At 41.1% G+C, this 26,032-nt stretch overlaps 1 protein-coding gene and 1 long non-coding RNA gene across 2 annotated transcripts in view; one reads left to right on the top strand and one right to left on the bottom strand.

The window, feature by feature from the left end:
- The window catches only part of GPR6 (G protein-coupled receptor 6), a 43,550-nt gene that overhangs the window by 2,509 nt on the left and 15,009 nt on the right, over positions 1-26,032 (top strand). The gene's annotated exons all lie outside the window — the stretch shown is intronic.
- LOC309339499 lies at positions 289-16,542 on the bottom strand. The gene is made up of 3 exons (XR_014155417.1): positions 16,392-16,542; positions 13,907-13,958; positions 289-390 (listed from the first exon to the last, which is right to left on the bottom strand). It is a non-coding gene; the product is annotated as an uncharacterized lncRNA (long non-coding RNA).

The following is a 26,032-nucleotide window of genomic DNA, read 5'->3' on the forward strand; positions in this document are numbered from 1 at the left end:
GAAGACTCCACACTCATCTACACCACACCACCACAATTACTATTGGACAGGCTTTACTTTTAAAACGGTGACAGCCAATCACATTACTGCTGAGTCATCCTGACCCAGCACCTCCACAGAGAGTATTGCATCAGCCTGTTGCAGACTGAAGCCTGCAGACTTACTTACACAGCATCCTGTGAATCCCAACATGCACACCTGTTCCTTAAGAGGGAAAAGTACAATCTTATCCAGAACAGAGTAAACACTATTTTCCTGAACTGTTCCAAACAATTTTACTGTACATTGGCTGGCTTTCTCCACAGGATCAATATTTACTGGATCTCTTATCAGCAGTGAAAATTCAGTGCTGATACTGTAGATAGAGGCATTCTGTAATGTTCATTATCTCTGAAAGATACCATAGGCACAAAGAAGGGTCAGTGTGAATTGAAATATGTCAGGCCAACATAATAACCAGCAAACTGCAAAGCTCTAATGGTCTTCCTTCAAAATAACAGTTAAAGAGTTAATGACACAGTTTCATGCTGCAAATGACACAATTCTGTCATTCTTTGCTATTAGACCTTTATTTCACAGTTATGTGGCACTAATTCTTCTTGAATGTGGTGCACAGCATTTTGCTTTAGACTGTTTCTGTTTGATTAGGAATGACACACTGAAAGGAGCCAGGCCCAGTCTGGCTGCTTTATTGCCTCTGTCTTGAATTCTTTTTCTACACATAGACCATCTCAAGTATCTACAGTTAATGTATTTTACAAGTTTGGTCTCCATGTTCAGCTAGCTTTCACACTTGAAATACTTAAATACGTCCTCAATGTGAGCAACAAGTTTCATAGCACTGTCTTCGTATTAAAGCATGATACAGATTTAAAATGAAACAGAAAATGCCAAACAGGTTAAAAACACAAAGCCTCTTGAATCTGACCTGTTGTCCCTTTGGGGGGCATGTTGGAAGAATGAAGGGTCTTTGAGTGGCAGTATTATTATCATTTATTAAATTTATATATTGCCCTTCATTCTGAAGATCACAAGGCAGTTTACAAGTTAAAAACACAGAATGCATAACATAATGATAAAAAATACCCCTCCACTAAGTTTTACTCAGAGAAGACCCCTTCTCCATAAGTAGAATGTGAAATGTGTTCATCTGCTTACAACAGGCATGGGAAGCCTCAGACCCAGGGACCAAATGCAGCCCTTGAGGCATCTTTACCTGGCCCTTAGGGCACTCTCCAGGCCACACCCATCAAAAATCTTGCTTCACACCCCCTTTGGCTTCACACCCCCAACAATGACTCTTGCTTGATGTCATGGACTGGCTGGATGCAGAGGAGGAGAAGGAGGCATCAGCTGGGGAACCTCCAAGGGAAACCTCAGGGGAAGAAGGCTGAGAGCCAGCGGAGTGGTGGTAGGACAACAATGAGCGACCAGAGGGAGCAGACTGGGAGGAGAAGGTGTTGGAAGCTGAAGAGGTTACAGGGTTTGGTGAGCAGGAAGAGGCTGGGGCAGAGAGCCATCCAGAATCAGAGGCAGAAGCAGGGGTTGTTCAAGAAGCAGAGTGGAGGCGGGCTGCTGAAGAAGTCAGGGAATCTCTCCTCCTGCTGTGACCAGTTCCCCTCTCCACCCCCAGTCTCCCAGAACACAGAGGATGGAGCAAAGAGAAACAAGATGAAGGAGCCTCATGTTGGTGGGGAAGGACCCAGGGGAGGAGCCTTAGAGAGCAGTGGGAAGGCGAGGACCTTCAGTCCTCACCACTTCCTCATTGGGGTAAGACCTACTGGGAGGAGTTGATGTGATTACTAGGCCTGTGCTGTTTGGGTTTGTTTGAATAAAGAGTTAACTTCTCTGACACTGTGTTTTACTGCTGACCTGCCCCTGATTCCCACTCCTGACCCTTGCCTGGATGGGAAATAGACAAGTGTGTGTGTAGAAACTAGCCTATAGTAGCTGCAAAGTCTCCACTATTGCCTCTGGTCCTTCCCATCACCGGCATATGGCCCCCAGAATGTTGCCCACAAATAAATGTGGCCCCCGGGCTGAAGAGGGTTCCCCATCCCTGGACTACAGGGCTGTGTAGGATGAAGGATGCAAGCATTCTAAAACACGATTGCACATAAATGATTAATGATCAAAGTATACACAGTTTTGATGGGGAAAAGGCAGTCTTTATTATGCTGTGAACTTTAGATTTGGCTGAAAACCCAAAATAATCTTGGTCTTTTAAGGGGGGAAATCAATAATCCAAAGATAGATCTCTGAAAAGACGATAACCTTGTAAATGGTAAGGATGTTGCTTATCTAGAATGAAGTGTGCTGTTCCTCATTACAGACTGACAAAAGAGCCAAATGTGCTTAGATGAATGTGCCTCTTAGCTAAGTTGGTATCATGTCATGGCTTAGGCTGATGGGAGGTTTAGCAAACAATTCTGAGGAGTGCAGCTGAGTGAAATACTGGCAGCAGTTAGTGATTTAGCCAGTAGTAAATAGAAGCCATTGTTGAAAGTACCAGTAAAAAGGCAGGTTACTGGCAGGTTACTGACTTAATGATAAATCATTAGTGATTGATTAATAATTACAGCAAATGACACACATGAAGACAATCCAAAACCAACTGTTCAGCCCTGCATTTAAAAAGCAGTTGAGGGGAGAAAAGAAACCTGGCTTAAATGTATGCTTTTTGATATTCAAGCCATTTGTTTTAAAGTCCTATCCCATAAAAATATATCGGGGTTTTGTGATGTCTATATATTGGACAGGCAAAGCCAGCGTCCCTCTGAGCACATATACGTACAGTATAGAATCCACTCGCCGTGATTAGGAATTGTAGATGCATTAGTTGTGGGTGGAGTGGAGAATAGAATAGAATTGTTATGCAAAGAAAGCTACAACAGGACTTCAGTTTCTTTCTTTATATTAATGTAGGTGGGATTCAAATCATAAGATCTGTCAGTGGAAGCCCTGCACAATCACTTCTTGCACAACAGAGTCCCGCCCCCCCCCCTACAAAAATTGGTTTTAATGGAGAGAACCCCATGGGAGGAGGAGGAGGTGGGGGATCAGTCTGTCTGGAAGCCAAAATGCTTGCATTGGTGAAACTATCAGAAGCGTGTGACATTGAATTCCTCTTACTTCTGGAGGTTCTACCGTATGTTGCTATGGTTTCTGTTTCAAGGCACTTAGATTTTTAAAGAATTACAGACAATGAACAGGTGACATAGAAATACGTGCCAGTGCTTCCCATTAAGATAATTCAAGAAAAAACTCTGGCAAATTGATATCAATCCCAGTATTATTGTTTCAAGCAATGGTCTGCCCTGGATGATTTAGAAAAGATGTCCCCAACTTGATGTCCTCCAGCTGCTTGGACTACAGCTGTGTCTGGTGGAGTCTAATACAGCTGGAAGGCACCAGGTTGAGATAGGTTGGTGATTAAAATTTGTGCAGTTGAATGCTAGCAGAATCAACTTTTTCTTTTTCTGTCATTACTCCTCACTATTGCCAGTTGTTTATAAAAGAGAGCTGGCATAGCACAGTGGCTGAGGAAATCCCCAGTTTGAACCTTGATTCCGCTAGGAACTCACTAGGCAACCTTAGGTAAACCTAAGCCACACTCTCTGTTTCAGTCCTTCCGCCTGCAGTATGTATAGCAGATAATAATATTGACTTCCTTACCAGGACTGCAGCTAGAGTGTGTATGCAAAGACCTTTGAACTACAAGTATTGTATAGGGATGGGCGAATTTCAGGGTGGTGAGCCTGTTTTCTTTTCCTCTTCCCAGCCTACACTTGGTCACCCTCCCAGTGCCATGTGGGTGCTGTCCCTCGCTTGGTGCTTGGTGCCGGTAAGATGACAGCAAAATTAACTTGCATTTCCCAGATAGCAAAATTTTATTTAAAAGAAACAGATTCCTAGGAGAGTCAGACACATGGAAGGGTTGTTCCTGATATGAGTATCATATATTAGTCTAGTATATTTTGGAGTTATTGTTTTTTTACAAATTAAGAACAATGTTTGCACCTGGAGACTTGCTGAGCAATTTCTGATTTCCCTTTGCGTCATTCCATCCATCTCCTATCTATCAAGAACAAAGCACATATCGGAATACATATTTCCCCACTGCCAAGAAGTTTGGTTTATTCCTTTTCTTACTGCTTTTTTGCCGTAGGACAGGAGCTGCCTGGCAGCATTCACACTTATTTTCCATGGAAGTGACGGGCAACTTCACACACCAAATCATGTTAGCCCTCTTTCCACAGGCCGCAAATGGCACAGCATGAGGGGAAATGGGCTCCCTCTGCTCTTCAACCACTTGCAGGCAGCTTTGTTTGTTTGTTCAGGTTTGTCTCTGCAACTTGGGTTTGTCACAGGGCTACAAGAAGAAACTGTGCATCACTTCCCTGAACTGGCATTAAGTCAAGAGGAGGGGGAAGGACTGTGCGTTCCAAAGACAGCCCTGGCCACTTCCTTCGACTTTGTTCTTACTCCATTCTCACAGCCCACTGCTGCGGTATGCAGGTCTTCTGAACTGCTCAAACTCGGTATCAAACCATTCTTTACCCTATCCTTCTGGGTTTTAAAATATCTATGGAAGTGAATCATTGCAGTATCCAAGCAACAAGATAACAAAGAGAGAAAAGAGAGAACAATATTAGAGCCTATTGTGACAGGTACTTTTCTCATGGGCTCTGGAAGCCCTGGAGCATCAACAGAAGCTCACCGTGAGGGAGACATAACATTTCTCCACTTCTTTTTTTATTTTTATTTTTTTAGAATAATATTTATTAAGGTTTTAAAGGTTACAAAAAGAAAAAGAAAAAGAAAACACACTAAGTTAAACACAAACTTGTAAAAAAACAGAAAAATAGAAACAATTAAGAAAAAACAAAAAAGAAGAAGAAAAAAAACACAACAAACCTTCCCATAACTTATCTTTCATTTGCTTGTTTTCTTGACCTCCTCACACCTCCCTTTTTTGTATTCTAGTTCGGTTAGCTATTTCAACAAATCCTTTCCATCCTTCCCAATTTTTATCCTATAATTTATCTTAATATAATGTAACTTTACCTTTCCTCCTTTCATCCATTAACAGTCTATTTTTACTTAGTCCTTTATAATATTTCTGCTAAAGCCACATAACTTCATTCCAGCCTCCTTCTAACATTCCTTAATTTTACAATGTTTCTGTAAATAAACTTTAAATTTCTTCCAATCTTCTGCCACCGACTCTTCTCCCTGGTCTCGGATTCTGCCAGTCATTTCCGCCAGTTCCATGTAGTCCATCACCTTCATCTGCCATTCTTCCCAGGTGGGTAGATCTTGTGTCTTCCAGTACTTTGCAATAAGTATTCTTGCTGCTGTTGTAGCATACATAAAGAAAGTTCTATCCTTCTTTGACACCAATTGGCCGACCATGCCCAGGAGAAAGGCCTCTGGTTTCTTCAGAAAAGTATATTTAAATACCTTTTTCATTTCATTATAGATAATTTTCCAGAAAGTCCTAATCCTTGGGCATGTCCACCAAAGGTGAAAGAATGTACCTTCAGTCTCTTTACATTTCCAACATTTATTATTGGGCAAATGATAAATTTTTGCAAGCTTGACTGGTTTCATGTACCACCTGTATATCATTTTCATTATATTCTCTCTTAAGGCATTGCATGCCGTAAACTTCATACCTGTGGTCCATAACTGTTCCCAGTCAGCCATCATAATATTATATCCAACATCTTGTGCCCATTTAATCATAGCTGATTTCACCGTTTCATCCTGAGTGTTCCATTTCAACAGCAAGTTGTACATTCTTGACAAGTTCTTACTTTTGGGATCTAACAGTTCTATTTCCAATTTTGATTTTTCCACCTGGAAGCCAATTTTTTTGTCCAGATTATATGCCTCCATTATTTGATAATAATGGAGCCAATATCGCACTCTATTTTTTAGTTTTTCAAAACTCTGTAGTTTTAATCTATCTCCCTCTTGTTCCAGAATTTCCCAATATTTCGGCCATTTGGGCTCCATATTGAGCTTTTTCTGAGCCTTCGCTTCCATTGGTGACAACCACCTTGGGGTTTTATTTTCAAGCAAATCCTTATATCTTATCCAGACATTAAACAGTGCTTTTCTGACAATATGGTTTTTAAACGCTTTATGTGCTTTGACCTTATCATACCACAAATATGCATGCCACCCAAATACATTGTTAAAACCTTCTAAATCCAGCACGTCAGTGTTTTCAAGAAGCAACCATTCTCTCAGCCAGCAAAAAGCAGCTGATTCATAATAGAGTTTAAGGTCTGGCAGGGCAAATCTACCTCTTTCTTTAGCGTTAGTTAATATCTTAAATTTTATTCGAGGTTTCTTGCCCTGCCAGACAAATCTAGAAATATCTCTCTGCCACTTCTTGAAACAATCCATTATATCCAGAATTTGCAGTGTTTGAAACAAAAACAGCATCCTAGGCAATACATTCATTTTTATCACAGCGATTCGGCCTAGCAATGATAGCTTCAAATTTGACCATATTTCTAAATCCTTTTTCACTTCCATCCAACATTTTTCATAGTTATCCTTAAATAAATCCACATTCTTGGCAGTCATGTTAACCCCTAGGTATTTCACTTTCTTACCCAGTGTTAATCCTGTCTCCTTCTGAAACCTCTCTCTCAGTCACTGTTAGATTTTTCTCTAAAACCTTAGTTTTCATCTTGTTCAACTTAAAACCCGCTACCTGACCAAATTCTTGAATTAGTTCCAGTACTCTTTTAGTACTAGATTCTGGCTCCTGTAGTGTCAATACCAAATCATCGGCAAATGCTTTCAATTTGTACTGTTTAGCTCCGACTTGTACTGTTTAGCTCCGACTTTAACCAATTGGTCCCTTCTAATCATGTTTAAAAGGACCTCCAGGACCGATATAAAAAGCAATGGAGAGATTGGGCAATCTTGTCGTGTTCCCTTCTCTATCTTAAATTCTTCCGTCACTACATTATTTACAATTAATTTAGCCTTTTGTTCTGAGTAAATTGCACCTATACCATTTCCAAACTCTTGACCAACCCCCATCCCTTGTAAATTCTTCTTCAAAAAACTCCAAGAAATGTTGTCAAAGGCTTTCTCTGCGTCCACAAATATCAGAACTGCTTTGGTATTAATGTTCACTTGTAGTTTTTCTAGGATGTTAATTATGTTCCTCGTATTGTCAGACAAGTGTCTGCCCGGGAGAAAGCCCGCTTGATCTTTATGAATTTCTTCTACTAGCACCTTTTTTAGTCTTTTAGCCAAAATGTCTGCAAAAATTTTATAATCCACGTTAAGCAAAGATATGGGGCGGTAATTCTTAAGCTGTGTCTTCTCAGACTCTATTTTCGGTATAAGTGTATTATAAGCTTCCTTCCACGACTCTGGTGCCCTTTTCCCTTCCAACATTTCATTACAAACTTCCTTTAAAGGTTGTACTAACCATTCTTTCAGGGATCTATAATATCTTGAAGTCAAACCATCCGGTCCTGGGGATTTACCTAATTGCATGTTCTGAATGGCCCCTTCTACCTCCTGGTCCGTAATTTTGTAATTCAACATTAGCTTATTTTCTTGAGAGATTTTTTGTAGTCCATTTGTTTTCAAAAAACGGTCAATGTCCATTTCTTTCTGCGTCTCCTGTGTATATAATTGTTTAACGTACCTCTGGAAGCACTTTCTGATCTCCACTGGATTCTGTATATTCTTTCCTTCCACTTCCAAATTCGTAATGGTATTAAGTTTTTGTCTTTTTTTCATTTGCCAAGCCAGCAGTTTTCCACACTTATTTGCCGATTCAAATGTCTTTTGTCTCATCTGTTTAATTTTCCATTCTATTTCCTGATTCATCATTTTCATATATTGTACTTGATATAATTTTATCTCTTTCAGGATCTCCTGCGACTTTGGTTTCACTCTCAATTTCTTCTCTCCTTCCTTTATTTTCTCCAAAATTTTGTCTTTTTTCTCATTTTGAACTCTCTTCTTAATTGCATTCTGTTGTATCAGAAATCCTCTCATAACCGCTTTGCTTGCGTCCCAGATTACTCTTTTTTCAACAGTAGTGTTAATGTTTATCTCGAAATAATCTCTCAAAGTTTTTTGGGCCTTCTTAGTCACTTCTTCATTCCTGAACAAAGTGTCATTCATCCTCCATCTAAAGGAACCAATTGGTGTTAGTTTCATTTCCATCTTGACAGCATTATGGTCGGAGCAAATTTTAGGGCAAATTTCCACTTTTCTGATCTTCGGAGCCAGCCCTCTAGTTGCCCAAATTTGGTCAATTCTTGTCCATGTCATTTTGGCCTCAGAGAAGAAAGTTCCCTCTCTTCCCAGAGGGTTCTTCATTCTCCAGGTGTCCACTAAATCCATGTTGTCAGTCATATTAAAAAAAGTTTTTGGTAGTCTACCATCCTTAGTAACTGCCTGTCTCTGTGCCTTATCCATATTTGTAGATACCACTCCGTTCATGTCCCCCATCAAAATCATATTGTAATCCATAAAATCCAACAGAGTCTCATGTAACTTCTTAAAAAATTCCGATTTCCCCTCATTTGGTGCGTAGATGCCTACTATCAGAAATTTCTCTCCTTGTGATTGGATTTCAGTTGCAACAAATCTTCCTTGATCATCTTTAAATATAAATTTCAGTGATAGGCTCTCCTTTGCATAAAGTACTACTCTTTTTTTAACTTTGTCTGATGAAATAAATTCATGTCCCAATCTTTTATTGCTCAATATCTTCCTATGTAGCCTTGTCACATGTGTTTCTTGTAAGCAAATCAAGTCCAATTGTTCCTTTTTCAATAAATGAAAGACTCTGTGCCTTTTTTCGGGGGAGTTCAGTCCATTAATGTTCCAACTTAATATTTGCAATGCCATGGTATGATTACTCTGATTTTCCTCCAACTGCACCCAATGCTTGCTCTTCTTCTGTTGGTGGTGTTGGTATCACATTCACTGAATTATCCAGTCCAAAGCGTAGTTTTGTTATGTCCAGTATTCCTTTTTTTGGTGATCTTCTGTCCAATGCTTTTTGTTCTGGTCCTCTGTCTGGTGATCTTCTGTCCAATGCTCTTGACTCTTTTCCAAGCTCCTTCTGCAGATCTTCTTCGTAGTTATTCAAAAATTTAACTTTATCTTCTACTGATTTTATTTTTATTTTCCTCCCTTTGAAGGATAGGCCTTGGGGAAATTCCCACCTAAAGTTGATTTTGTTCTTTCTCAGCAGGGCAATCAAATCACTGTAATTGGACCTAAGATCCAAAAGGTATTTAGGGATGTCTTTGAAAATTTCCACTCTTGACTGTAGTAATTCCAAAGGGTTCTGATAGTGCCAGCCCAAAATTTTATCTCTCTCATATATATATATATATATATATATATATATATATATATATATAATATTATTTATTCAAATTTTGAAGATTACAAAAAGGAACGATAAAAAAGAAAGATTAAAAAGACATGAGAAATACAAACAAACAATTAAAAAAACCAAATCTGACCTTTACATAGCTTTCTTTCCTTTACTTATTTCCTAGACCTCACACCTCCCTTTTTTGTATTCTAGTTCAGTTAGATGTTTCAGCAAATCATTTCCAGCTTTGTTTTTATCCTAATAATTTATCTTAATATACTGTAATTCTCATCTTTCACCAATTAATAAATCAATTTTAACCTAATCCTTTATATCATTTCTGCTAAAACCACATTACTTCATTCCAACAACCTTCTAACATTCCTTAATTTTACAATGTTTCTGTATATAAACTTTAAATTTTTTCCAATCTTCTTCCACCGACTCTTCACCTTGGTCTCAGATTCTGCCAGTCATTTCCGCCAGTTCCATATAGTCCATCACTTTCATCTGCCATTCTTCCCGGGTGGGTAAATCTTGTGTCTTCCAATACTTCACAATGAGTATTCTTGCTGCTGTTGTTGCATACATAAAGAAAGTTCTGTCCTTCTTTGGCATCAATTGGCCGACCATGCCCAGGAGAAAGGCCTCTGGTTTCTTCTGAAAGGTATATTTAAATACCTTTTTCATTTCATTATAGATCATCTCCCAGAAAGTCTTAATCCTTGGGCATGTCCACCAAAGGTGAAAGAATGTACCTTCAGTCTCTTTACATTTCCAACATTTATGATCGGACAAATGATAGATTTTTGCAAGCTTGACTGGTGTCATGTACCACAAAATTTTATCTCTCTCTTCTTTAGTTCGGAGGGTAATCAAACAGTCTCTTATTCTATTCTTCTCTTTCTTCCCTCCTCTTCCAAGTCTAAAGGCACTCACGATTTTAAATTCATCCTGTTCCAAATCCAAATCCCCCAAATCTTCAAATTCCTGCGTGAGAAAAGTCTATCAAACTATCCTTCTCCACTTCAGGTACAGCTCTAATCCTCAAATTCGTCTGTTTTTCTTTAAGCTCAAACATAGAAAGTTTTGACTTGTGGTCTTCCAATTGTCTCTGCAGGTCTGGGACTCTCTCTGTTTCAAGTTGTGTTACCTTAACTTCCATGACAGCAACTTTTTCCCTGGCTTCCTCTGCAGTCTGTCGTATCGTATTGGATTCTTGTATCAATTTCTCGATGGTTTCTGTATTTGTAGTCACCTTTTGTCCCAAGTTATTTAAACTTTCTGTATTTATCTTAATTGTAGTAGTTGCATCATCGACTTTCTTATTAAGTTGTTCCAGTGAGTCACTTATCTTACTTAATGCATGCGCTAAAGCTTCTTCTGATGTTAGATTGTGTTGAAACAGCCACAGATGAGGCAGAAGGGCCAGATGCTGACGCTCTTCACTGCCAAGACTTCCCAGACCTTGTTGTTTTGTCTTGGAGTGGCAAATCTACTTTTTCTTTCCCATCTGCCATAACACTTAAAAATTCCAAGGTCAGTCCCACAGTCACACAATTTTATCTTACAAGTGGAAAAATTCCCCTGATCCAACTTTTGTAACAGTTTCAGAAACTTCCTCTAGGGGGAAATAGTTACTATCTGTACTTGTATTAATCCAAAATAACTTCTTTTAAAACACAGCTCAAGGTAGAAAGTTAGTTTCAATTTTCAGTTACTTTTCCTCCTTCTTAAGATCAGGAGAGGGCAGCTAAAAACAATGTATCTCTCTATTCACTGTCAAAGCACATTCCAAAGCACAGCAATCTTATTGTCCTATTTGCAACCCGTTCCCAGGTTCTGAGCGGTGGAATTTTAACTTCCTCCCCTGTGTCTTGCAGGTATATATAGTCCAAACCTTCCCCCCCCCCTTCTCCTGCTTCCAAGGGGGGGGGGTTCACTATTTTTAAAAGCTGGAAAATAGTCCTTTCCGATCGGCTTTCCAAAGCTTTAGCTTGCAGTCTCTTTGCTTTGATCTATTTACAAAAGCGGAAGGCGGACTTCCTGTTTGAGCCTCCCCGCTTCGATGCCAAATTAAGTCTTTTTTTCCTTTAAAAACTTCCAATTTATTCTACTCACGAGTAGTTGCTTTTAAATTCAAATTGTCCACAGGGAAAAGTCAGCACTCTCCGGCAACAGCTGTGCGGCTTCGCTCCGTGGAAAAAGCAGTCGATTCATAGCACCGCGCCACTCACCGCACTTCGCTCCGGAGCCCCGAAATCGGGATTCCCTGCGAGTAGGGGGGCACGAAAGGTGCCCGCCGAATCCCACATTCACAGCCTTCACCCGCCTGTGATTTTTAATGGGTCTCCACCTTCGCCGTGGCGGCCAGACCCTATTCCCACAGAGCAAATTCCTCCTAATCAGAGGAATTCCGCCATTACCGATGGCGCTAACCCGGAAGTCCAACATTTCTCTACTTCTTGACTATGTGCATTGTCAGGGGACTACTGCTGTAGAAGAGCTGTGGTGCTTAATCCAAGGCTGAGGGAAATGGTCTGGGGTTTTTTGAGCAGCCCACTGTCTGGCCTGTAACTCTCCACCCCTTATAGAACAACAGGGTTCATTTGAGCCAGAGTCCAATTTCTGCTAATGAAATAATACTTCTGCCAATCTGGTTACCCACTGCCAGCTTCAGAGCAAGTCACTTCAAGAATATATTTCACTAGCTGAGGTTTCATTGCATTTGATAGGAAAGGAAGAAAACAGGATGGAAAGTATCCCCTCCTGAGCCCCTGTCCTTCCAGCAGGGCTAGCACAAGAGTTTTTACTACCTGAGGCAATTACAGTAATTACTAATGTACCATCAAATCTAATGTGCACCTTGAAACAAAAAAAAAAGTATTTGTGGCAAATGTACATGTGCCATCGAATCTAATGTGCACTTTGATTTTTGCAATGTAATCTTGCCCAAAGCGGTGTGCATTAGATTTGAATAAATGCAGTAAATAAGACGGTTCCTCGTCTCTATTTCATGGAGCGGCAGCTGGATTTTTTTTTCAAAACACCAGCAGCTGTTAGCATCCTCCACCACATCTGAGGCAGTAGGCTAGTTTAGAGGTCCCATGACAGGCTGTGTGGTATACCCAGCTCTATCCTTGATCAGAAGAGAAATGTCCATGGGCTCAGGAGGAACAACCAGGGAGCTGCCACTGCTGCCGTCCAGCATCTGCCACCTAAGGTCATTTCTTTATTTTGTTCTAATAGTAGAGCTGGCCTTGCCTCCAAGATACCAAGCCACCATCTATTATTGGGGCTCTTTCTTCAGACTGAGCAAGTCTTCTTTCCGAAAACCAAATTGAGTTCCAGAATGCCTTTTGAACCCAGAAGGTCCTTGGCATCACCTCTTTTCTTCCTCCTGCTCCTTATGCTGTTTTCAAAAACATTTCCTTCCTCCTGTTACTTCTGTCATGCCTTCAGGTTGGTAGCCAGAATTGGTAGGCAACTTTTTTGCCCCACATCCTAATAGTAAATGCCAAATTTATCAGGTAAGGTTTGATCTTCCACATCAGAAAGCATTGTCTTCTCTAAACTTCAACTTTCTGTCTGTAAAATTAACAGCCTCAAGAAAATTCATTCCAGACCTTTAGAAACAGTTGGATTCAAAGGGGCTGTTGAATAATCTCATGGATCAAACCAAAATATTGAAGCTAGGCTCTTCTTTGTGACTCCTTTTTCTTATGAGAAATAGTAACACCTGCAAGAGGCTATTCCTTGGATGCAGCCCCTTATTTTGGCACATTCCTGAGAAGAGCTTTACTACAAATCATCACTGGTTGGTTTTTTGTTTGCCTATTCACAGAACAAACAGTCACAAGGCTAAGAACACTTGCAGGTATAACACTTGCCACTCGATGCTCTATTTCTGGCAACTGTAGAGTGTCTTGGTACCAATTGTACCTACCTACCTCAAGTGATGCTAATGGAACAGGGGGGCAGCAAACGTCTCCAATAAGTGATTGAACTAAGCAGGTGGAAAATTGTGAATGATGGACCATTTTACAGGTGGAAGGAACCACTGCCTTTTTACTTAATGTAGTTGAAAAGTAATGTAAGTTAACTATATACTCTCTCCTTCCTGCTCCTTGTATTCTGCAGCAATTCATTCATTCATTAAATCTGATGCTGCCTGATCATAAGGGCAGAGCATCACAGTGAACAAACAGCCCATATTTGGAACCCCAGCATGGTGTCATGAGCAAGGCGTGTTCAATAGTTACAATCAGTGATTCTGTGACAGTATATAAATTCAGTGATGGTCGAGACTTAAACAGCACTGTGCACAGAAGCCCTAACTATCTTCCATAGCACTAAGAAAGACACTTTGCAAGCCATGGGCTTCCTGCACAGCACTATGCAAAAATAGGTCACCTGACATAGCTATGGTGTCAGGTGATGGTCAAACGTGGCCTCAGAGAGGGGGTGGGATTTGTCTCCTCTCACTCACTTTGATTATTTAAAGTGCCAACACCAGGAGAAACAAACCTGTGAGCTATATCCAGGCAGGGTTCATGGGGGTTAAAGGGAGCAGAGAGTGCTGTGGAGAGGCAGATAATCAAGCATCACAAAGATAGTCTGAACAATTCAGAGTGCAGAATGCATAAGCAGCCCCTCCCCTCTCCCTCCATCCCCTCCTCTCTTGCCAGCAACACCCCATCCACACAAGAGCACCTTGACTGCACCAGCCACGGCTTGTCAGACAAAGCAATTGCAGACTTTAAAAAGGTGATGAGGAAAATGTGTGTGTGTGTGTGTGTGTTAAAGAAATGGCTGGAAATGCTAAGAAGGACTTTAAATTTCAACTCTGTTGTGTGTTTACACAAAAGCTTCAAGAATTGGCTTTCCAACCTCACTGGCCACACACTCTCCACCACTGCAGTGGATACACTTCAACGTGAATATATTTGAGTGGCCAGTGAGGTTGGAAGCAAATTTACAATGTCATTGCTAAAATGTCTGTGTGCTTTTGTCCTATGTGAATGATTGAAAACACACCACATGCAATATGAGTATAATAAAATTAATTGTCCTAGTTGCCATGGAAACATACCTTTGGTAATTTCCTAGGCCAAATGCTCCAACTATCAAAGATGCATGCTTTAGTTAGTACATTGCTAACATAAGTCTCCTCTCTTTTGATCTCTTCATCACGGGGGAAATAGAACCTACGGTTTGTGCAGTGAGCTGCTTTAAATGAGAATTTGAGGGATATTGCTTTCCCTGGCTTGTAAACTAACCAGTATTCAATCTCTAATCTTAGAAGCTCCTACAGAGCATGCAAACTTGCACCTTTAGCTTGTTTCCTAGGCGACCAATGATTGGTTTACTGGGTGACAAGACTAGCTCGATTTGAGGAATGTGCCCTTTGAACACATCTCGGTAGCGATGATTCATCAAAAAACACCTGACCAGCAGCAATTCACAGAGCAAAATTTATTTTATGCTAGGTGACAATTGTCTCTGCGGTTGTTTTCAGTGTGTTCCATACAGACCCCCTGCTCATTTCATGGGGAGTTGTGGCTCAATGCCAGCCAATTGGCCAGTGATCGATTTCCATGATCACTAGGGCGGTTTGTTTCCATATATGGAGGCTAGATTGGATCCTGCTTGACTCTCAGCTACCCCATGGGATGCTTGATAGGCCACACTGCCCCGATTTGCCACATGTTAAGATATAGGTCACATCCATTCATGCTAGCTTTCCCCCCTGCTACTACCTTTTCAGGTTCTGCAACCACAAAAAACTCTTTCCGTTGTCTAAATGAATGTCAGGCACTTTACATAAACAAGTGTGATTTGCACAGTCTACTATTTTATTGATTTTACACTTTTTAGAGGAGGTGAAAGGAGGCATAATACAGTGAGGATTTTACTAGGGTACCTAGAGGAAAGATGTGATTAATCCATTTCTGATTTCTTCCTCCTTTTCTCTGATACTGGAGGACTTGCTCAGCAAACCCATATGTTTACAAGCTTGTTTATTTATTTACAGCATGCATAAGCTGTGGAATAACACATGTTCTCTGAGTAGTGAACTGTGAAAGCTTAAAATGCCAACTGTTGCTGATTCAAATCATTGCGAGAATCAAAAATTACAGCCCCCAAATTCTTTCAGGGGTGCGATTCTTTTCAAATTTTCTGGGGACTGCAGACTGGAATCTCTCCAGTTAGAAGAAATGGGTAGAGACTTCTGCCCAGGTCCTTGGACAGTCACTGCTAGTCAGAGCAGACAGTAAATGCACAAATGTCCAACCACCTGCATCCATGGGCGTAGCCAGTGGGGGGAGCAGGCCTTTTGTTAAGGGGGGCAGAACTTCAGCTTGCTATGTATTTTTATTGATTTAGGGGGGCAGCTGCCCCTCCCTGCACCTCCTTGGCTATGCCCATGCCTGCATCCTGTCATTCCCTTTCTTTCCTGCCTGTAAGCCAGCTTCCTGTCTTTCCCTCTACAGTGGTACCTTGGTACTTGAACGGCTTGGCTCCCGAACAAATCGGCTCCCAAACGCCAGAAACCTGGAAGTAAGTGTTCCAGTTTGCGAACATTTTTCAGAAGCCAAACGTCTGACGCGGCTTCTGCAGCTTCCGATTGAGCGCAGGAAGCTCCTGCAGCCAATCGGAAGCCACACCTTGGTTTTCGAACTGTTTTGGGAGTCGAACAGACTCCTGGAATTGATTAAGTTTGAGAACCAAGGTTCTACTGTATTTCCAAAGTGAGTTTGGATTCTTATGTAGCCAAAACAGTACCATCCATACAAATGGTAAAGGTAGCAGCAGGCATGGGGGGATCAAAATGTATTCAGAAGTAAATAATTATTTAGTGAGGGAAGTGAAGGGAAAGCCAAAACATCGTTATGAGGACTTAGCATGCTCAGTGGTGGCTACAGAATGCAGAATGACTGTTGGTGGGGGATGGAAAGCCAAGACAGAGAGAGGGAATAGAATATTCTGAAAGAGGACACAGCTGACTAACCAGAATATGAAACAGGAGTACTCCAGGTTCTTCTTAAAACATAAGAATAACCCTCCTGAGTCAGACCAAAGGCCCATGTTGTCCAGCATGCTGTACCCACAGTGGCCAAACAGATGCCTGTGGGATTTTCTGAAAAGTGTTGCCACTGGTTTCAAACAGCTAAGAATCCCTCCCTTTCTTACATTCCAACCAGTGGCGCAGCTAGGTAATTTTCAGCTTCTGGGCTTGGTGATCTTATGGAGGGGGAGAGAGGGCTATGTGTGTGACCTCCATTCTGAAGCACGCATTAACAGTCCAACAACATCTGGATGATTACAGGCTCCTCATCTTTCACTAGATGAAACAGTACATTAATGGACAACAGAAATCCAAACATATATTTTTTAAAAATTTGCATTAAAAAAACCAAGTGCTTTTAGAACAAAGGATGCAAAGTCTCAGCTAAAAAGCTCTATGCTCCTGTTCCTAGTATTTTAGTCATGTTTATTAATTTAATAATTTCATGGTGTTATTACATATTAATTAATGATTTCATAAATCTGTTGAAATGGTGGTTTTCTTGGAATACACAGCCTCGGGTAAAGTCCCTCATTTTACAGCCATGCTGATCAGGAAGAACCCAATCTGCTTTTATCTTCTCTTCCATTCCTGTTCCTATTTTTAGACACATTGGCTTCATGCAAGAAAGTGATTGCATCTGTCTTTCTCATCATAACCAAATGCTTTTGTTGACATTAGCAATCAAATGGCGTTTGCAGAGCAGAGACTCAGACTGTTGTCACTATGACTCTGACCCGTTGAATGGATTTGCTGGATCAGCACACAACCTTTGTTTTCAGTATGTTTGCGGCTTTTAATTCACCATTCCTACTGAAGGGTTTGAATGATGCGTAGGTGTTGAATATTTGTAGAAACTCATGAGGATTTATGAAAAGAACAAGTGGCCCTTCAGAACGGTGTATATTTAAAAGAACTATTATTTAGCAATTCAGCATGTGAGATATTGGCATAAAACAAGAGAAATGGAACTGGCTTGCTATTAGCTAGCGCAAAAATAATCTAGTGTAAGAGCCATGGTTGTGTTGGATCTTGGCTGGAGACACATAGGTTCAAATTGCTATTATTACCTCTATCTTTCAGTAATACCTATCTTGTTGTATGCATGGTATTGGGTGAAGTGAGAGAAACCTATGTAAACTCCTCTGAAGGGTGGCAATATAACACATGGGATCATTAATAATTGTAAGACTCAGGGCTTTGATCTATGTAATACCTATATGAAACTGCTGTAAGCAGCAGTCATGAGAAGTTTTTGGGCAAGGATTCTGATGACACTCAGCTCTATTTCTTCATAACATCTGGATCAGGAGAGGCTATGCTTAGACAGCTGCTTAGACACGGTAGTGGAATGAATAAGCTGAGTTTGAATCTTGACAAAGAGAAAGCACTTTGGGTGAGTGGTCCCCTTGTCTGACAAATTGGTCAATTGCTTGCCCTGGACAGGTTGCAATCCCATGAAAGAGCAGGTGTGCTGTCTGAGGATGCTTCTGGATCCAGCTTCTTCTCCAGGAGCGCGAGTGGCTAGAAGCGCCTTTTACCAACTATGCTTGGTACAACAGCAACAACCATTCCTGAACCAAGAGAGCTTGACCACAGTAGTCTTTTTTATTCCGTGGCGAGGCCCTAGGCCTCACAGTTCCCTCAGAAATAAACACACAGACACAAATATGTTAGGTTCATGGGATAAATTAGGCCACAACTTTATTGGTTACAGATGTGAGTGGTTTGGCTTAGGCAAGTGGGTGAAGCAAGGGTCAACCACCGATAGGGGGAACCCTATGATGCACATCAATTGAGGGTCACCGATGGAGTCGTGGCATGGCCCTAGCCCACACCCATGCTTTGGACAGGAACCACACCCCCGGATCCCTTTAACAGAATACCCTTTACGTGGAGGGGCAGGCCGGAGGCAACAACCGCCCCTCTCATAACAAGGCTTATCCAATGCCTAACTGCCACCTGAGCCAAAAGGCTTGCCGCCAACACCCTCACACCTGCAACCAACCCCTAATACCTTTGACGATATTGGCCAGCCAAATATCATTGGAAAGGTGAACACCATCACTGTGCAACAAGGCCTCCTGGTCGAATGTAATGGCAGGGTGCCGTATCACCTAGTCCCACAATAGTTGCACCTTCTATGTCACGGCACAATCTGCAATTTTCTAGGCCCTGTTGATTGCTGCCTGGTGGGGCAACCACACTAACCACGCCTCTCCAAGAGTTGGGACCATATTATCGTCAATTCCAGGTGTAAGGCGACCAAATTATCAAAGTCCTCTTTGATGTTCCAGGTCAGGTCAATGCCCTTTCTTAGGACCAAATCATTCATTCCAAGTTGAATCACTGGTCAACAACAAATTTGTTGTCTGCATTTTTTCAGTTGATTTAGGACGAATCTGATGCGCTGAATCCAAAAATCACATTGGTTTTGCTCAATCAGGTCAAGTTTTTGAGCTATGGCCACATGTCGTTTTTTTACGTTTTTGTTCACATGTACGCTTGTGTGGAGCATTTTAGAAGAAGTTGGTGGGGGTAAAATGCCATGTCGAATAATTGTTTTGATTGGAAATGATTATTTTAATGACAAGAAGTATTCAGGTCTGATAGTTCTGGGTGATTATGTCGAAAAGGGATCAGTTTGAAGTCATAAAACCTCGAAATCTTCCATAAATTGGTGCGGCAAAGCATAAAGTTGCTTACCATGCTTATTTTGGTATTAAACTTGGTGACCAGGATAAAGCTTGGGTGCCACACATGGTGTGCAAGGCATGCACCGAGACTCTACGTGGGTGGACCAATGGCAAGAGGAGTCTGAACTTTGGAATTCCCATGGTTTGGAGGGAGCCAACAAACCATGTCACTGACTGCTACTTCTGCGCTGTTGATGTGACTGGAATCAATAGAAAGAACCGGAGCAGCCTCAAGTATCCTGATCTTCAATCAGCACATCCTCCTGTAGCTCATTGTGATGAAATTCAAGTGCCTATCTTCGGAGAACTTCCTGACATTAGTGACGAAGATGCCTCCAGTGTTGAAGGACATGAAGAAGAAGAAGTGGTTCTTGAAGATGATGCTCCACATCCATTTTCCCAAAAGGAGTTGAATGATCTAGTTTGCGACCTCAGCTTGTCAAAGGACTCTGCCGAACTGTTGGCATCCAGATTGAAGGAAAAAAACCTCCTCTCTGACAGTGCTCGCATCAGCTTCTTCCGCAACAGGCATCAAGAGTACCTCCGTTTTTTCTCGGAAGAGAAGGACTTGGTGCGCAGCTTCTGCTCAAGCTTGGAGTGCCACAGTACGAACCCAAAGATTGGAGACTGTTCATTGACAGCAGCAAGCGATCACTGAAATGTGTTCTGCTACACAACGGTGACTAGTTTGCCTCTATACCCCTGGCTCACTCGACTACACTGAAAGAGAACTATGAAGCGGTGAAGGAACACAAGTGAACAACACAAGCACGCTGACACCAAACTACATACATTAAGCATAATAGAAACACCGCTACCCCACCCCACCCCCATCCATCTCCCCTTCTTCCACCCTCCTTTCTTCTTCTTTTTTTTTCTTTTCTTTTTTCTTCTCCCCCTAATGCCTCAACAAATGAAATGGATTTGTAAAAATGTTATACGGGGAAAAAAAAAATACACGGGGCATTACACTTACACTGTAAAACAAGAAAACCCTTAATAAAATATATTTAAAAAAAAAAAAAAAAGTATGTGCTGGAGAAAATTGGTTATGATCATCATAAGTGGTTTATTTGTGTTGACCTGAAGATGGCGAACTTTTTTCTGGGACAACAGTCTGGCTTCACCAAGTACCCATGTTTTCTGTGCATGTGGGATAGTAGGGACCGTGCTCAGCATTACACGAAGAAGGACTGGCCTGTGCGGGAGGAATTGGTGCCTTGCAAAGAAAGGAACATCATCAACGATCCTCTGGTGGACAGAGACAGAATACTCTTCCCACCGCTGCACATCAAGCTCAGCTTAATCAAGGAGTTCACCAAGGCTCTGGACAAGGATGGTGACTGCTTCACTTACTTGTGCCAGGCTTTTCCAGGATTGACCATGGAGAAGTTGAAAGCTGGCATCTTTGACGGTCCTCAGATCTGTCAGCTCATCAGAGATCCAGAGTTCGGAAACTCAGTGAACGAAATGGAACTGGAAGCGTGGAAGGCATTTGTTCTGGTAGTGAAGAACTTTCTTGGCAACAATAAGGCCAGAAACCACGCAGAACTTGTCAACAACATGCTGACTGCTTTCAGAAACCTGGGCTGCAACAAGAGCGTCAAGATGCACTACCTATTTTCACATATGGACCGGTTTCCTGAGAACCTGGGTTCAATGAGTGACGAGCAGGGGGAGAGATTCCATCAGGACATGAAAGAGATGGAGACCAGGTATCAGGGTCGTTGGGACGCAGTCATGATGGCTGACTACTGTTGGACTCTGAAGAGAGACCTCCGTGCTGCTGAGCATTCCAGGAGATCCAAGAAACAGAAGTTCAAGCCCTGAAGTTTGAAAAATGGTGAAGCAACATGCAATTTACGTGTACTTACCTTTATCAATGCCCACCATTCAGTTTACAGTAATTGATGTTCTATCAGGTAATCAATATATGTTGTTGGAAAAACATTTTTTTCTCTTAAAAACATATTTAGGATGATATATGTTGACAAAAATCAGCTGATAATGCCACAAAAATGTAATTGAGTTTGTCACAAGATCTGATTTTTTTTCAAATCAACATAGCACAAAAACCTGACCTGATGGAGAGAAACGGATGCCATTTCCTGATTCAGCAGTGCAAAAATACTCTAAATCATTTGTAGAAATCTAGACAACATTCAAAAAGTAAAAAATTGTTGCCCAGTGAAGCATCGGGAGGCCCATGCAGGACAGCTCTGGCCACCACAGTTGGCAAAAACTCCTCACACCTTATGCCGGGTCTTGTGACCCAAGAAATTATGACATTTTCAGGCAGCCCAGGCAGCTACCCACGCTGATATTGATGGGGTGCACCCAGGCCCAGTGGGCAATACTGTGTCCCACCATCCAAATGTTAGTCACAGGGTAACCTGAAATAAAAGAAGTGACAAGGCATAATTAATGAGGGTTCTTGCGGATGTACCTTCTGTACGCCTCTGATCTCCAGCATCCCATATCCTTGATTCTGTTTGTTGGAAGACTCCAATCTATTGACATCAGGCAGCTGCCTTCACTGTACTCTTTTCGTTGCCTGCTTAAAACAATTTTGTGTATGCTAATCTATCAAAAAATGTAGCTGTTGATGTGTTTTAATTTATTTTCAGTTTGCTGCTTATTTGAATTTTCTTTTCAAAGTTTTGACTACTTGTTTTTAACTGTTTTTACTGATATTTTTAATTTCTTGTAAACCCTTCAGAGATTGTAAACCCTTCAAGCATCATAATCACAGAGTTACAGTTCTCAGAGTGGTTTTACCATCAATCCAGAGAACTCTTAAGATTTGTACCTCTTTGACTGGTATAAGTGTCAAATACAAGCTTTTTTTTAAAGGGCTGAGGGCATCAGCCCCGGTGGGTCCCAGCATTTGCTTCACCAAGATGATGCTGGGCCTGCCCAACCCTCTTGGGTTGCCTAATATATCGGGCCATCTCAATTCAAGAAGGTCAAAGACTAACCAGGCCAAGGAAGTCACCTTTTCAGGAGTTTATGAATCACTAGCAAGAAATGAAAAGAGCTTCGTTTGCCTGCTGTATTGACTATAACCACACTATAATAATTAATTAATTTATGAGTAAAACACATTTGCTCTGGTTTCTGTAAATTGGCGCTATATTCTGGAAAGGCTTATACATTAGTCATTTCTTTATGTGTTTCCCTTTCTTTGTCTCCCTGGGGGTTTTTCACTATGAGGCTGATGGCTTAGCCACAATTTGACAGATCTCCCTGAAATTTCCACTGGTGATTCAATCTCTAATTCTTATTTTAAAGGTCTGCACAGTACCATACTTGTCAAGCGCCACTAGGTATTCACTTCTGAAGCTGTTGTGTCCTATAACCCTTTGGAAAGCACAAAGAATGATTGTTGGAAGGTGGCACAGCTTGAGAAATCAAAGGCATTGCTAGAGCAATTGTGCTCAGAATACCATTTCAATAGGCTCAGGGCATGTTTCTTCCCTATGGGGTATAGGTTGGGATCCAATCAGTCCTTCGTGCATGTGGAAGGTCAGGAGATCTCTGGAGTGGCATGAGGAGTAGGAAACCTGGTGTCATCATCCCATGCATGCACAAGCTTCTTTGGGACCTAAGCCATAATATTTTTCTACTTCATTTTTCATTCAAGCATATTCACTCTTCAAAACGGAAAGCAGACAAAACAGAATGTGCACTATTTAGAGCAGCTCTCCAAATGGAGAGAACAAAAAAGAACAAAACCAATGCAGGCAGATAATTAAAGGTGGGGGTAGAGAATCTGAGCAGCGCATTGCTGAAAACATCAAGACCCAACAACAACAAACTCTTCAAATACTGTATATGTAAGTAGCAGGATACCAATTAAAGAACTGGTTGGACCTTTGGATGACAAGAGAGGAAAGGAAAAGGAGATTGCAGAGAAGCTAAATGAATTATGAAAACCAGGGAGAGATGACTGAACTTTCTCAGGAAGGGAACCTGAGTAAATGAAGCAAATGGCGGTGACAAGAGATGAAGTTTGTTTGCTTGCAACTTTAACAAAGAAAGAGTTGACTTGGATTAATTTAAAAGAATATTAGACAAATTCATGGAGGATAAAGCTATAAATGAGTACCAGCCACGATGCCTATGTTCTGCCTCTACTGTTAAATGCAGAATCCCTCTACCAGCTGCTTGGAATCAGAAGTGGGAACACTGCTGTTGCACTCAAGTCCTGTTTCAGGCTTCCCAGAGGCATTTTAGCTTCCATAGGCTTCCCACAGGTTGGCTAGCCACCGTGAGAATAGGATCCTGACGTAGGTGGGCCTTTGGCCTGATTCACCAATGCTCTTATTATGGTGTCCTCCAGATGTTTCTTGTTTCAACTCCCAGCAGTCCCAGCAGCATGGACAATGGTCAAGTCTGATGAGAGTTGTAGCCCAAAATGTCTAGAGGGCACGAGGTTGGGAAAGGCTTATTTAGAGTGAATGATTCTAAGCCATTCCACACATGACATGGCAGTCAACTAAAGTTTGTCAGTGACAGGAAACTGCAGTCAATGACTGGCTTTATTTTGTCGCTTTTACACACTACACTCTAGGTGTATACTTAGATATGCACCAATAATAATAATAATAATAATAATAATAATAATAATAATAATAATTGATAGTCTATAAATATACAGCAAATGGAGATGCAAATCATAGCATTTGTCATTGTCTAGTATGACCCGGAAGCTGTACACCGGCTCCCTCGGCCAGTAAAGCGAGATGAGCGCCACAACCCCAGAGTCAGTCACGACTGGACCTAATGGTCAGGGGTCACTTTACCTTTACCTTTAATATTTTTGGCAGTGAGTTTTTAGGATGGAGATTTGTATGCTGTAATTGTCCTGCTGACGAGTTATGCTTGTTTTTCCTTCATTTGACCTTTTAAAGTAAGGGTAGCTAACCTCTGTTCCTCCTGGTAACATCATCCCTGGTTTTTGGTCATGCTAGCTAATGATGATGGGCAGCAGAGTCTACCAATAGCTGGAAGGACATGGGTTAACTGCTCCTGAGTTACAGCATCCTTCTCCCCTACTTATTAGAATGACACCCCCAAAAATGTGTAAGATCAGCCTATTAAGCACTATGTGAGAACTTTTCTGACACTGCCAAACCTAATTATTTTTCACTTAGTTGTCTAAACAAATTAAATTAGCAAGGGCACAGCCAGAATGTCAAAATTGCTTTTAATGAATAAGCCAGCTGCTCAGTTGTACATAACTCTTGTCTCAGTACCTCTCTGTCACACAAATTTGAATTTTCCCCTTTGCTCTGCCTCCATAATGTTTTTAACAATTATATATTATAAATTACCTAAGGACTGCCCCATGTTAGGCAATTAATACATGATGCACAGAACCGAGGTTCTGTAAAGGAGGGGTGGAAAACATTGACCCTCAAGATGTTGCTGGACTATAACTCTCACCATGTTTGACCATTGGCCATACTGGAGAGTTCTCTCTTTTTTTTTAATATATATTTTATTAAAGTTTTTAAACATAAATGCAAAGATAGAAAACAGTATAACATATATCATAACATACTTTCGTAACTTCTTTGGACTCCCTCACATCTCCCGCTCCCATTTGCATCATTGTCAATTCTTGCCTGCAATTTATCATCTTGTTTACAATCTTGTGTCACATTCATTTAACTCTAATCTGTTAATTCTCCAATAGGTTTATAATTTTTCCTCAACTTACTTGTCATCTTAATTCCATCTAGTTTAGTGGTGCACAATTATTTATGATCTAGCATCCTTTCTTAACATTCAACCAAATTACAATGTTTTTTTAAATAAATCTTAAATTTCTTCCAGTCTTCTTCAACCCTTTCCTCTCCCAGGTCTCGGATTCTGCCAGTCATCTCGGCCAGTTCCATATAGTCCATCAGTTGCATCTGCCACTCTTCCAGTGTGGGTAGATCTTGAGTTTTCCAGTTCTTAGCGATGAGTATCCTTGCAAGACTGGTTACACTACGCTCAGATTAAAGAAGTTTTTAACAATGACAAAAAGTTAGGGTTCCAGGTGGAGAAATCGAAGTTGGAAACAGAACTGTTAGAACCTAAGACTAAGGTACTTTCAAGAATGTATAACTTGCTGTTAAAATGGAACACACAAGATGAAATGGTTAAATCGGCTATGATAAAGTGGGCACAGGATATTGGGCATAACATTATGTTTGAGGACTGGGAAAGGTTGTGGACCATTGGGTTGAACTTCACTGCATGTAATGCTTTGAAGGAAAATGTAATGAAAATGATATATAGATGGTACATGACCCCAGTTAAACTTGCCAAGATATACCATTTGTCTGATAATAAATGTTGGAAATGTAAAGAAAATGAAGGTACATTCTTTCACCTCTGGTGGACTTGCCCTAGGGTGAAGGCTTTCTGGGAAATGATATATAATGAGCTGAAAAAGGTATTTAAGTATACCTTCACCAAGAAACCAGAGGCCTTCCTTCTGGGTATTGTCGGCCCGAAGGTGTTAAAGAAGGATCGAACATTTTTTATGTACGCAACATACTGGAGAGTTCTCACCATTGCTATGCAGCAACCTGAATATTAATGCTTCTTCTTCAAGCATCTTGGATGTGCACATCTCTTGTTTGCCTTGTTTCTCTTCCAGAAGTATCACTCCTGGCTGCTTTCCAGGTCTGTGGCTAACTGACCTACAAAAGTATTATGAGAATCTGCCAGGTAAGCTGACCTACTGGAGTAAGGGCTGGCGAAGGGCTATAAAAAGAACATAAGAGCTATGCTGGATCACACCAATGGCCCATCTGGGTCAGCATCCAATTTCTGTCAGCCAAATGCCACTGCAAAACTAGAAAGCAACAAAACTCCCAATTCCTCCACAGC

The sequence above is a fragment of the Podarcis erhardii genome, assembly GCF_964252035.2.
Source record: "Podarcis erhardii genome assembly, chromosome: 3".
In the NCBI taxonomy this organism is placed as follows: Eukaryota; Metazoa; Chordata; class Lepidosauria; order Squamata; family Lacertidae; genus Podarcis; species Podarcis erhardii.